At 43.3% G+C, this 12,601-nt stretch overlaps 1 protein-coding gene across 1 annotated transcript in view; it reads right to left on the reverse strand.

Moving 5' to 3' along the window:
• The window catches only part of LOC130100468 (ribonuclease inhibitor-like), a 669,359-nt gene that overhangs the window by 434,602 nt on the left and 222,156 nt on the right, over positions 1–12,601 (reverse strand). The gene's annotated exons all lie outside the window — the stretch shown is intronic.

Below are 12,601 nucleotides of genomic sequence, written 5' to 3' on the forward strand. Positions count from 1 at the left end.
TCTTCACTGAAAGAAGAGCAAAACACTGCTCTGGAGGCTTTTCTCAGAGGAAAAGATACGCTCTGTTAGTACGTCATATGCTTCGTTGATCTGATTGGTTAATTTGGCCCGTCTATCACCAACATAGGCCAATCAGCTAACCAGTATTTTCGCCCCTTACCAAAACTACTTCAACGGAAGGTTTCCAGATGGATATGCGGAGCAAATCCATCTGGCGGAGTCAGGTTAGAGCTATGCATGCTATATAAAATATTAATAAACATTACACATTATGGAAAGTAAAGTGTTTTTTTACTTTTGTACTTTTTGTGTGGGTAGACTATATAAAGTGAATTCACTGTCCATTGTAATAATAAAGAGTGTAATACTAGCAAATTGCCATTATGAAATAAGTTATATTAGGGTAAAGACATATCTCAAACATTTAAAATGTTTTATTAACGTATTAGAGGACAATAAGATGAAATTTGAGAACAAACAACACCACCAATTAAACAGATCTGTCAGCTTTCACCGGTGATGTGGAGGGAGAACATACCGTTCGCTGGACTCAATGTCATCTCGTAAAACTGCGTGCAAGTCCGTAAAACTGACCTCGTCTTCATCATTCTCTGTTTCATTCATCATCAGCTTGAAACATTCTGAATGCTTTCACAAAGTTCGAGCCATTGTCAGTGACCGTGGCAGTTATCTTACCACAATGAGCATATGAGCTGTGAATTTGCTCAAACTCCGCTGCGATGGTCTCGTACGTGTGTCTCCCACGAAATCGTCTGCAGGCGATTGCAGCTTTTTTGCGATGCAGAGTAGCAGGATCTATCCAGTGTACTGTAATCCCAGACATCCCAAGTTTCCCGGAAGTTCCGAGAGTCTCCCGCATATTGATAGCGTCTCCCTGATGACCGCAAATTAGTTCAAATCTCCCGGAATCTATGCATAACATAGCGCACGGCAGAGAGGGAGAGAGCAAGAGACGAGAGCAAGAGACCTTGCTCTGTCGTGCGCGCGCTATGTATGTTTTGCGCGCAGTATAGTCCAACCCCCACGTCAACAACCCCATTTTTTTAAATGCAAATTAATTAAACTGAAAAGTAACTCGCATTACTTTTTTAAAAAAGTAACTCGAATATTAATGTGTAAATTTATAAAGTAATGCATTACTTTACTCGTTACTCCAGAAAAGTAATATTATTACGTAACGCACGTTACTTGTAACGCGTTACCCCCAACACTGACTGGTATATATATATATATATACGGTATCTGAGGTAGAAGCGTGATTTCGGAGTGTGTGATTGGCTGAATGTGAGGTAGAAGCGTGCTTTCGGAGTGTGTGATTGGCTGAATGTGAGGTAGAAGTGTGCTTTCGGAGTGTGTGATTGGCTGAATGTGAGGTAGAAGCGCGCTTTCGGAGCGTGTGATTGGCTGAATGTGAGGTAGAAGAGTGCTTTCGGAGCGTGTGATTGGCTGAATGTGAGGTAGAAGCGTGCTTTCGGAGCGTGTGATTGGCTGAATGTGAGGTAGAAGCGTGCTTTCGGAGCGTGTGATTGGCTGAATGTGAGGTAGAAGTGTGCTTTCAGAGCGTGTAATTGGCTGAATGTGAGGTAGAAGCGTGCTTTCGGAGCGTGTGATTGGCTGAATGTGAGGTAGAAGCGTGCTTTCGGAGCGTGTGATTGGCTGAATGTGAGGTAGAAGCGTGCTTTCGGAGCGTGTGATTGGCTGAATGTGAGGTAGAAGCGTGCTTTCGGAGCGTGTGATTGGCTGAATGTGAGGTAGAAGAGTGCTTTTGGAGCGTGTGATTGGCTGAATGTGAGGTAGAAGCGTGCTTTCGGAGCGTGTGATTGGCTGAATGTGAGGTAGAAACGTGCTTTCAGAGCGTGTGATTGTCTGAATGTTAGGTAGAAGCGTGCTTTCAGAGCGTGTGATTGGCTGAATGTGAGGTAGAAGCGTGCTTTCGGAGCGTGTGATTGGCTGAATGTGAGGTAGAAGCGTGCTTTCGGAGCGTGTGATTGGCTGAATGTGAGGTAGAAGTGTGGTTTCGGAGCGTGTGATTGGCTGAATGTGAGGTAGAAGCGTGCTTTTGGAGCGTGTGATTGGCTGAATGTGAGGTAGAAGCGTGCTTTCGGAGCGTGTGATTGGCTGAATGTGAGGTAGAAGCGTGCTTTCGGAGCGTGTGATTGGCTGAATGTGAGGTAGAAGCGTGCTTTCGGAGCGTGTGATTGGCTGAATGTGAGGTAGAAGTGTGCTTTCGGAGCGTGTGATTGGCTGAATGTGAGGTAGAAGCGTGCTTTCGGAGTGTGTGATTGGCTGAATGTGAGATAGAAGTGTGCTTTCGGAGCGTGTGATTGGCTGAATGTGAGGTAGAAGCGTGCTTTTGGAGCGTGTGATTGGCTGAATGTGAGGTAGAAGCGTGCTTTTGGAGCGTGTGATTGGCTGAATGTGAGGTAGAAGCGTGCTTTCGGAGCGTGTGATTGGCTGAATGTGAGGTAGAAGCGTGCTTTTGGAGCGTGTGATTGGCTGAATGTGAGGTAGAAGCGTGCTTTCGGAGCGTGTGATTGGCTGAATGTGAGGTAGAAGCGTGCTTTCGGAGCGTGTGATTGGCTGAATGTGAGGTAGAAGTGTGCTTTCGGAGCGTGTGATTGGCTGAATGTGAGGTAGAAGCGTGCTTTCGGAGTGTGTGATTTGCTGAATGTGAGATAGAAGTGTGCTTTCGGAGCGTGTGATTGGCTGAATTTGAGGTAGAAGAGTGCTTTTGGAGCGTGTGATTGGCTGAATGTGAGGTAGAAGCGTACTTTCGGAGCGTGTGATTGGCTGAATGTGAGGTAGAAGCGTGCTTTTGGAGCGTGTGATTGGCTGAATGTGAGGTAGAAGCGTGCTTTCGGAGCGTGTGATTGGCTGAATGTGAGGTAGAAGCGTGCTTTCGGAGCGTGTGATTGGCTGAATGTGAGGTAGAAGCGTACTTTCGGAGCGTGTGATTGGCTGAATGTGAGGTAGAAGCGTGCTTTCGGAGCGTGTGATTGGCTGAATGTGAGGTAGAAGCGTGCTTTCGGAGCGTGTGATTGGCTGAATGTGAGGTAGAAGCGTACTTTCGGAGCGTGTGATTGGCTGAATGTGAGGTAGAAGCGTGCTTTCGGAGCGTGTGATTGGCTGAATGTGAGGTAGAAGAGTGCTTTCGGAGTGTGTGATTGGCTGAATGTGAGGTAGAAGCGTGCTTTTGGAGCGTGTGATTGGCTGAATGTGAGGTAGAAGTGTGCTTTCGGACCGTGTGATTGGCTGAATTTGAGGTAGAAGCGTGCTTTCGGAGCGTGTGATTGGCTGAATGTGAGGTAGAAGCGTGCTTTCGGAGCGTGTGATTGGCTGAATGTGAGGTAGAAGTGTGCTTTCGGAGCGTGTGATTGGCTGAATGTGAGGTAGAAGCGTGCTTTTGGAGCGTGTGATTGGCTGAATGTGAGGTAGAAGCGTGCTTTCGGAGCGTGTGATTGGCTGAATGTGAGGTAGAAGCGTGCTTTCGGAGCGTGTGATTGGCTGAATGTGAGGTAGAAGCGTGCTTTCGGAGCGTGTGATTGGCTGAATGTGAGGTAGAAGCGTGCTTTCGGAGCGTGTGATTGGCTGAATGTGAGGTAGAAGCGTGCTTTTGGAGCGTGTGATTGGCTGAATGTGAGGTAGAAGCGTGCTTTCGGAGTGTGTGATTGGCTGAATGTGAGGTAGAAGCGTGCTTTTGAAGCGTGTGATTGGCTGAATGTGAGGTAGAAGTGTGCTTTCGGACCGTGTGATTGGCTGAATTTGAGGTAGAAGAGTGCTTTTGGAGCGTGTGATTGGCTGAATTTGAGGTAGAAGAGTGCTTTCGGAGCGTGTGATTGGCTGAATGTGAGGTAGAAGCGTGCTTTCGGAGCGTGTGATTGGCTGAATGTGAGATAGAAGCGTGCTTTCGGAGCCTGTGATTGGCTGAATGTGAGGTAGAAGCGTGCTTTGGAGCGTGTGATTGGCTGAATGTGAGGTAGAAGCGTGCTTTGGAGTGTGTGATTGGCTGATGTGAGGTAGAAGGATCCATCCATATGTCTGCTCTTCTCTTTCTCCCAGACGTTTACATTTTTTAACGTTTTATGAGACATCAAGCGCATGCCAACTCGTATCCCGCTGGGTAGATCAGCACGTTACAACTCAAACTGTGCGCATCTACACAAACGCCAGTCAGTTCTGACTAGGGATGGGAATTGATAAGATTTTATCAATATCAATGCCACTAACGATTCTGCTTATCGATCCGATTCTTTAACGATTCTCTTATCGATTCCTGATAGCACTGTGTGGGAAAAAGTAGTCTTTTTCGGGGGAAAAAACAAGTGGTTTTATTTGTTTTAAAGCTTCCACTTGACTAAACAAACTGTACTTTTTATGTAATTTATGTAATAAATGGAACCTTATTGTACAGTGTTACCGATTAGTTATACACCGATTAAACGTCCCGTGAGTTCAGTGTTGGAAAGATCAGTTGTTTTACCATTCACTAAAACGAATCGGTTCAAATGAGTCATTAGTTCGCGAATTTGGACGTGTCATTATCGGACGTGTGCCGGCGGTTGGGACATCCCACAAGATGTGTGTCATCTCATCACAGAAAACATTTCATCACTGGATCGTTTTTTTTGTTTATTTGAAGTGTGATTATGTCAGCTGAATGTGCGGAACACTTTTCAGAGAAGATAAGGCAACGTATTTTAGCACAATTCACACCCAGCGGCAATTCAGGAAAAACAAATCTCCGAATGCTCCACATGAAACTTTAGTCTCCCGACCTTACCATCGTGTCGTTTATTTTGATTAATATGTGCGAGGGAGAGAGAGGAAGACAGCGCTTAGTTTTGAGACGGTGAAGCCTACTTTCGCCTTGCTCCGAAGAGAGAGAGTGCGCGTGCGCGCGCTCGACCGGCTCTCTCTCTCTCTCTCTACTCGTTCAATTTAACATGCGCCCTGTCACAAGCGCAGCGGTTCATCTACATTACCAGAGAGAGACAATTTTACTCACCGATCAAATAAGCAGAGGTGGGAGTAAGTCACACATGTGCAAGTCACAAGCAAGTCTCAAGTCTTAACCTTCGAGTCTCAAGCAAGTCCAAGTCAATTTTTTATAAAAGCAAGCAAGTCAAGTCAAGTCGTAGCTTGGGTCACAAGTCATTGGCAAGTCATATAAACGTTTGATGATTTCACTGAATTTATATATTAAAATAAGTTAAAACTACATAAGTTGTGGACTATGGTTTTATTTGCAAAATATTTTTTTTTAAATATGCATTTCCACATACAGCTGAGTGGTTACTACAATAAAAATCTAAAAAATAAAAAATAAATACAATTTCAAACTACATAGCCTAAAATGTAAATGTAACTGAAATTAGGCCAACATTAAAGCATGAAAAAATAAATATGCCTCAAACATTGCAGAAGACCATTAAAAGGTATTAAACAATTCACAATTCAAGTATAATGGTTCCTATGCCACCAAATGGCATTCTTCAAACTGGCATCCCCTTTATATAAGTTATATAACAGCCGTTGGCATTTAGCCTATTATGAAGTTAAAACCGCCAATAGGTGGCGCCAAATCACCGTCTTAATGTACGAGTCATGGAAGCATTCAGTCAACTGATTTGTTCAAAATGACAGATTCGTTCTGGAACTAAGCAACTAGGTCACTGAATCACAAATACGCATAACTCTTTCTGTGGCTTGTTTGGAACTATTGTCATTGGAGAAATAGAGCAAAAACAGAGAATATTTGGAATATTATGTCTAAAATGTCACATCACAATATTCACTCTTTGTTTACTGAACTGTTTTATAAAATCATCACATTTGCAATCGCGCCAATAATCTGGAAATATTTTTTTATATATGTTATAATTATGAAAATAACTCATACTAGGGCCATTTTTTCCACCACATTTTGAATTTTGGGTGCATATTAATTCTGCTGGCATTTTTTGCCACCAACCCCCTGATAACATTAAGAGAAACATAAACGACAAAACTAACAGTTTTCTATATTGTTTTTCGTCATTGGAAAGAACAACATTTTTGGCTTTAAAGCATGATTTAAAAAGAAATGTGGCAAATGTTATACAAAACATATACCATCACTAATTATCATTTGAATATTGACAACATTAAGCTACATTTGAAAACATAATTGTGTATAAAGAGGCATGCTGTTTTGACCAATATTATTCTCTCTAGATTTAAAGATAGTCAAATTAACTATAACAAACAGGTTAAACAAGCCATAGCTTACTTTTAGACGTGGTGAATGAAGTTCGACTGTTCGAGGTTGTGATGGTCGTCCGATGCGATATCCCTTGCCAGTTATTATGCGTACAACAAATCTTCTTGCATGAATATGGTCATTTTCTAGTGTTTATATCCAAAAAGAAACGATGCAGGGAGATGTTTTTGTATTTAGCGCGCTCACCGCGATGTAGGCTATTTCTGGGCTTATGCAGCGTCACGCAATCGCGCAGAATCTGATGACTGACGTCAATGGTTCCGTTGCTTTCATTTTGTTTATCAATGGATGTTGCGATGATTTATATAAAAATGTATATCAAGTCATTCTCGAGTCATACAGTTCAAGTCAAGTCAAGTCTCAAGTCATTGGATCTCAAGTCAAAGTCAAGTCGAGTCATTTTCTTAATTTAGTCAAGCAAGTCTCAAGTCCTTAAATTTGCGACTCGAGTCTGACTCGAGTCAAGTCATGTGACTCGAGTCCCCCATCTCTGCAAATAAGACTTTGGCAGTACAAAAATTCGCTTTGGACGCCGTGCTATATGGTGCTTGATAAAGGACAAAAGGGACAGTTGTGAGTTCACGGTCTGTATACATACTATGGTTGACTCAGAGCAGGAGCATCGATAAGAGGACTCGTTAACGTCGAGGGCATACAATATCGATGGATCGTAAAATTTAGAACCGGTTCTCGAGTGGAACCGGTTTTCCATTCCCATCCCTAGTTCTGACTGGACATAGTTTTCGTCATTCAAAACTGTTTTTAGTTAGATATTGTCTCGGTTTCGTCTGTGAAAATATTTGTTAACAAAATTATTCGTCAATGAATTTAACACTGGTCTCAACAAATGTCAGTAGAGCGGGAAGATTTTAAAACGAGCCGTTCATTCATAAATACGCAAGATCACTGTGAAAATGCAGACCGGAAGTCAAAAGACAACGAGCGCAGCTGAAAAGGGGCTGTACTGTATATGGTCTATATAATGAAGGTTGTGAAATAATTGCCTAATATTAACTCTACTTTGGTGCTGTAATGATATTGCACATCACACGATAAACGACCTCATCTGAGCTGCTTCAGCGGACTAACAACACTCGTCAATGTCAACAATAAAACATAAATAATAAAAACATAATAAAACACATAAAAATGTGAGCAAGAAAGTGCACTGCTATAAACAATGAAACATAAGCCCTGCTGTCTTCAAATAAATAAACTTCAGTCACACTGTAATTGCTGTACAGTATAATGACACTAACTGTAGTTTCTCCAGCTTGAATTGTGGGTTCATCAGTAGATCACTGAGGTTTTTCACTCCCGAGTCTCCTAGTTTATTCCTGCTCAGGTCCAGCTCTCTCAGGTGTGACGGGTTTGATTTCAGAGCTGAAGTCACATCAGAACAACCTTCATCTGTCATTATACAGCAGCTTAACCTACATTAGCAGAGAGAGAGAGAGAGAATGAAGAAAATAAGAGACTCTTTATTCTGTAAAGTCACATCACCTTCGTAAGCATTATTTGACCACATCACAAAATACTACGGTGAAAATGTTTGCAGAAATATAATGTGTATTTAGACTCATTGTGAGATATTGAGTATAAAGTGTTTTAGTTTAAACTTTTGATTCTTATATGTATGTATATATGGTATCTGAGGTAGAAGCGTGCTTTCAGAGCGTGTGATTGGCTGAATGTGAGATAAAAGTGTGCTTCCAGAGCGTGTGATTGGCTGAATGTGAGGTAGAAGCGTGCTTTCAGAGCGTGTGATTGGCTGAATGTGAGGTAGAAGAGTGCTTTCGGAGCGTGTGATTGGCTGAATGTGAGGTAGAAGAGTGCTTTCGGAGCGTGTGATTGGCTGAATGTGAGGTAGAAGTGTGCTTTCAGAGCGTGTGATTGGCTGAATGTGAGGTAGAAGAGTGCTTTCGGAGCGTGTGATTGGGTGAATGTGAGGTAGAAGCGTGCTTTCAGAGCGTGTGATTGGCTGAATGTGAGGTAGAAGTGTGCTTTCAGAGCGTGTGATTGGCTGAATGTGAGGTAGAAGAGTGCTTTCGGAGCGTGTGATTGGCTGCATGTGAGGTAGAAGCGTGCTTTCGGAGCGTGTGATTGGCTGAATGTGAGGTAGAAGAGTGCTTTCGGAGCGTGTGATTGGCTGAATGTGAGGTAGAAGCGTGCTTTCGGAGCGTGTGATTGGCTGAATGTGAGGTAGAAGCGTGCTTTCAGAGCGTGTGATTGGCTGAATGTGAGGTAGAAGCGTGCTTTCAGAGCGTGTGATTGGCTGAATGTGAGGTAGAAGCGTGCTTTCAGAGCGTGTGATTGGCTGAATGTGAGATAAAAGTGTGCTTCCAGAGCGTGTGATTGGCTGAATGTGAGGTAGAAGTGTGCTTTCGGAGCCTGTGATTGGCTGAATGTGAGGTAGAAGTGTGCTTTCGGAGCGTGTGATTGGCTGAATATGAGATAAAAGTGTGCTTTCGGAGCGTGTGATTGGCTGAATGTGAGGTAGAAGCGTGCTTTCGGAGCGTGTGATTGGCTGAATGTGAGGTAGAAGCGTGCTTTCGGAGCGTGTGATTGGCTGAATGTGAGGTAGAAGCGTGCTTCCGGAGCGTGTGATTGGCTGAATGTGAGGTAGAAGCATGCTTTCGGAGCATGTGATTGGCTGAATGTGAGGTAGAAGCGTGCTTTCAGAGCGTGTGATTGGCTGAATGTGAGGTAGAAGCGTGCTTTTGGAGCGTGTGATTGGCTGAATGTGAGGTAGAAGAGTGCATTCGGAGCGTGTGATTGGCTGAATGTGAGGTAGAAGCGTGCTTTCGGAGCGTGTGATTGGCTGAATGTGAGGTAGAAGCGTGCTTTCGGAGCATGTGATTGGCTGTATGTGAGATAAAAGTGTGCTTCCGGAGCGTGTGATTGGCTGAATGTGAGGTAGAAGCGTGCTTTCGGAGCGTGTGATTGGCTGAATGTGAGGTAGAAGCGTGCTTTCGGAGCGTGTGATTGGCTGAATGTGAGGTAGAAGCGTGCTTTCGGAGCGTGTGATTGGCTGAATGTGAGGTAGAAGCGTGCTTTCAGAGCATGTGATTGGCTGAATGTGAGGTAGAAGCGTGCTTTCAGAGCGTGTGATTGGCTGAATGTGAGGTAGAAGTGTGCTTTCAGAGCGTGTGATTGGCTGAATGTGAGGTAGAAGCGTGCTTTCGGAGCGTGTGATTGGCTGAATGTGAGGTAGAAGTGTGCTTTCAGAGCGTGTGATTGGCTGAATGTGAGGTAGAAGTGTGCTTTCAGAGCATGTGATTGGCTGAATGTGAGGTAGAAGTGTGCTTTCAGAGCGTGTGATTGGCTGAATGTGAGGTAGAAGTGTGCTTTCAGAGCATGTGATTGGCTGAATGTGAGGTAGAAGCGTGCTTTCGGAGCGTGTGATTGGCTGAATGTGAGGTAGAAGTGTGCTTTCAGAGCGTGTGATTGGCTGAATGTGAGGTAGAAGTGTGCTTTCAGAGCATGTGATTGGCTGAATGTGAGGTAGAAGTGTGCTTTCAGAGCGTGTGATTGGCTGAATGTGAGGTAGAAGTGTGCTTTCAGAGCATGTGATTGGCTGAATGTGAGGTAGAAGCGTGCTTTCGGAGCGTGTGATTGGCTGAATGTGAGGTAGAAGTGTGCTTTCAGAGCGTGTGATTGGCTGAATGTGAGGTAGAAGTGTGCTTTCAGAGCGTGTGATTGGCTGAATGTGAGGTAGAAGTGTGCTTTCAGATCGTGTGATTGGCTGAATGTGAGGCAGAAGTATGCTTTCGGAGCGTGTGATTGGCTGAATGTGAGGTAGAAGAGTGCTTTCGGAGCGTGTGATTGGCTGAATGTGAGGTAGAAGCGTGCTTTCGGAGCGTGTGATTGGCTGAATGTGAGGTAGAAGTATGCTTTCGGAGCGTGTGATTGGCTGAATGTGAGGTAGAAGCGTGCTTTCGGAGTGTGTGATTGGCTGAATGTGAGGTAGAAGGATCCATCCATATGTCTGCTCTTCTCTTTCTCCCAGACGTTTACATTTTTTAACGTTTTATGAGACATCAAGCGCATGCCAACTCGTATCCCGCTGGGTAGATCAGCACGTTACAACTCAAACTGTGCGCATCTACACAAACGCCAATCAGTTCTGACTGGATCTCTTCACAAATCGTCTCTCCCCAACATTTTTGTCTAGTTTTTATTCGTGGATGAAAATGTCAATAGATTTTCGTCATAGTTTTTGTCATTCAAAACTGTTTTAGTTAGATATTGTCTCGTTTTCGTCTGTGAAAAAATTTGTTAACAAAATTATTCGTCAATGAATTTAACACTGGTCTCAACTATTGTCAGTAGAGTGGGAAGATTTTAAAACGAGCCGTTCATTCATAAATACGCAAGATCACTGTGAAAATGCAGACCGGAAGTCAAAAGACAACGAGCGCAGCTGAAAAGGGGCTGTACTGTATATGGTCTATATAATGAAGGTTGTGAAATAATTGCCTAATATTAACTCTACTTTGGTGCTGTAATGATATTGCACATCACACGATAAACGACCTCATCTGAGCTGCTTCAGCGGACTAACAACACTCGTCAATGTCAACAATAAAACATAAATAACAAAAACATAATAAAACACATACAAATGTGAGCAAGAAAGTGCACTGCTATAAACAATGAAACATAAGCCCTGCTGTCTTCAAATAAATAAACTTCAGTCACACTGTAATTGCTGTACAGTATAATGACACTAACTGTAGTTTCTCCAGCTTGAATTGTGGGTTCATCAGTAGATCACTGAGGTTTTTCACTCCAGAGTCTCCTAGTTTATTCCTGCTCAGGTCCAGCTCTCTCAGGTGTGACGGGTTTGATTTCAGAGCTGAAGTCACATCAGAACAACCTTCATCTGTCATTATACAGCAGCTTAACCTACATTAGCAGAGAGAGAGAGAGAATGAAGAAAATAAGAGACTCTTTATTCTGTAGAGTCACATCACCTTCGTAAGCATTATTTGACCACATCACAAAATACTACGGTGAAAATATTTGCAGAAATATAAAGTGTATTTAGACTCATTGTGAGATATTTAGTATAAAGTGTTTTAGTTTAAACTTTTGATTCTTGTATGTATGTATATACGGTATCTGAGGTAGAAGCGTGCTTTCAGAGCGTGTGATTGGCTGAATGTGAGGTAGAAGCGTGCTTTCGGAGCGTGTGATTGGCTGAATGTGAGGTAGAAGCGTGCTTTCAGAGCGTGTGATTGGCTGAATGTGAGGTAGAAGAGTGCTTTCGGAGCGTGTGATTGGCTGAATGTGAGGTAGAAGCGTGCTTTCGGAGCGTGTGATTGGCTGAATGTGAGGTAGAAGCGTGCTTTCAGAGCGTGTGATTTGCTGAATGTGAGGTAGAAGCGTGCTTTCAGAGCGTGTGATTGGCTGAATGTGAGGTAGAAGCGTGCTTTCAGAGCGTGTGATTGGCTGAATGTGAGGTAGAAGCGTGCTTTCAGAGCGTGTGATTGGCTGAATGTGAGGTAGAAGCGTGCTTTCGGAGCGTGTGATTGGCTGAATGTGAGGTAGAAGCGTGCTTTCGGAGCATGTGATTGGCTGAATGTGAGGTAGAAGCGTGCTTTCGGAGCGTGTGATTGGCTGAATGTGAGGTAAAAGCGTGCGGAGCGTGTGATTGGCTGAATGTGAGGTAGAAGCGTGCTTTCGGAGCGTGTGATTGGCTGAATGTGAGGTAGAAGGATCCATCCATATGTCTGCTCTTCTCTTTCTCCCAGACGTTTACATTTTTTAACGTTTTATGAGACATCAAGCGCATGCCAACTCGTATCCCGCTGGGTAGATCAGCACGTTACAACTCAAACTGTGCGCATCTACACAAACGCCAGTCAGTTCTGACTGGATCTCTTCACAAATCGTCTCTCCCTAACATTTTTGTCTAGTTTTTATTCGTGGATGAAAATGTCAATAGATTTTCGTCATAGTTTTTGTCATTCAAAACTGTTTTTAGTTAGATATTGTCTCGGTTTCGTCAGTGAAAATATTTGTTAACAAAATTATTCGTCAATGAATTTAACACTGGTCTCAAAAATGTCAGTAGAGCGGGAAGATTTTAAAACGAGCCGTTCATTCATAAATACGCAAGATCACTGTGAAAATGCAGACCGGAAGTCAAAAGACAACGAGCGCAGCTGAAAAGGGGCTGTACTGTATATGGTCTATATAATGAAGGTTGTGAAATAATTACCTAATATTAACTCTACTTTGGTGCTGTAATGATATTGCACATCACACGATAAACGACCTCATCTGAGCTGCTTCAGCGGACTAACAACACTCGTC

Source organism: Rhinichthys klamathensis, unplaced genomic scaffold (genome assembly GCF_029890125.1).
Source record: "Rhinichthys klamathensis goyatoka isolate OS25496 unplaced genomic scaffold, OSU_Roscu_1.1 h1tg000011l_1, whole genome shotgun sequence".
Classification (NCBI taxonomy): domain Eukaryota; kingdom Metazoa; phylum Chordata; class Actinopteri; order Cypriniformes; family Leuciscidae; genus Rhinichthys; species Rhinichthys klamathensis.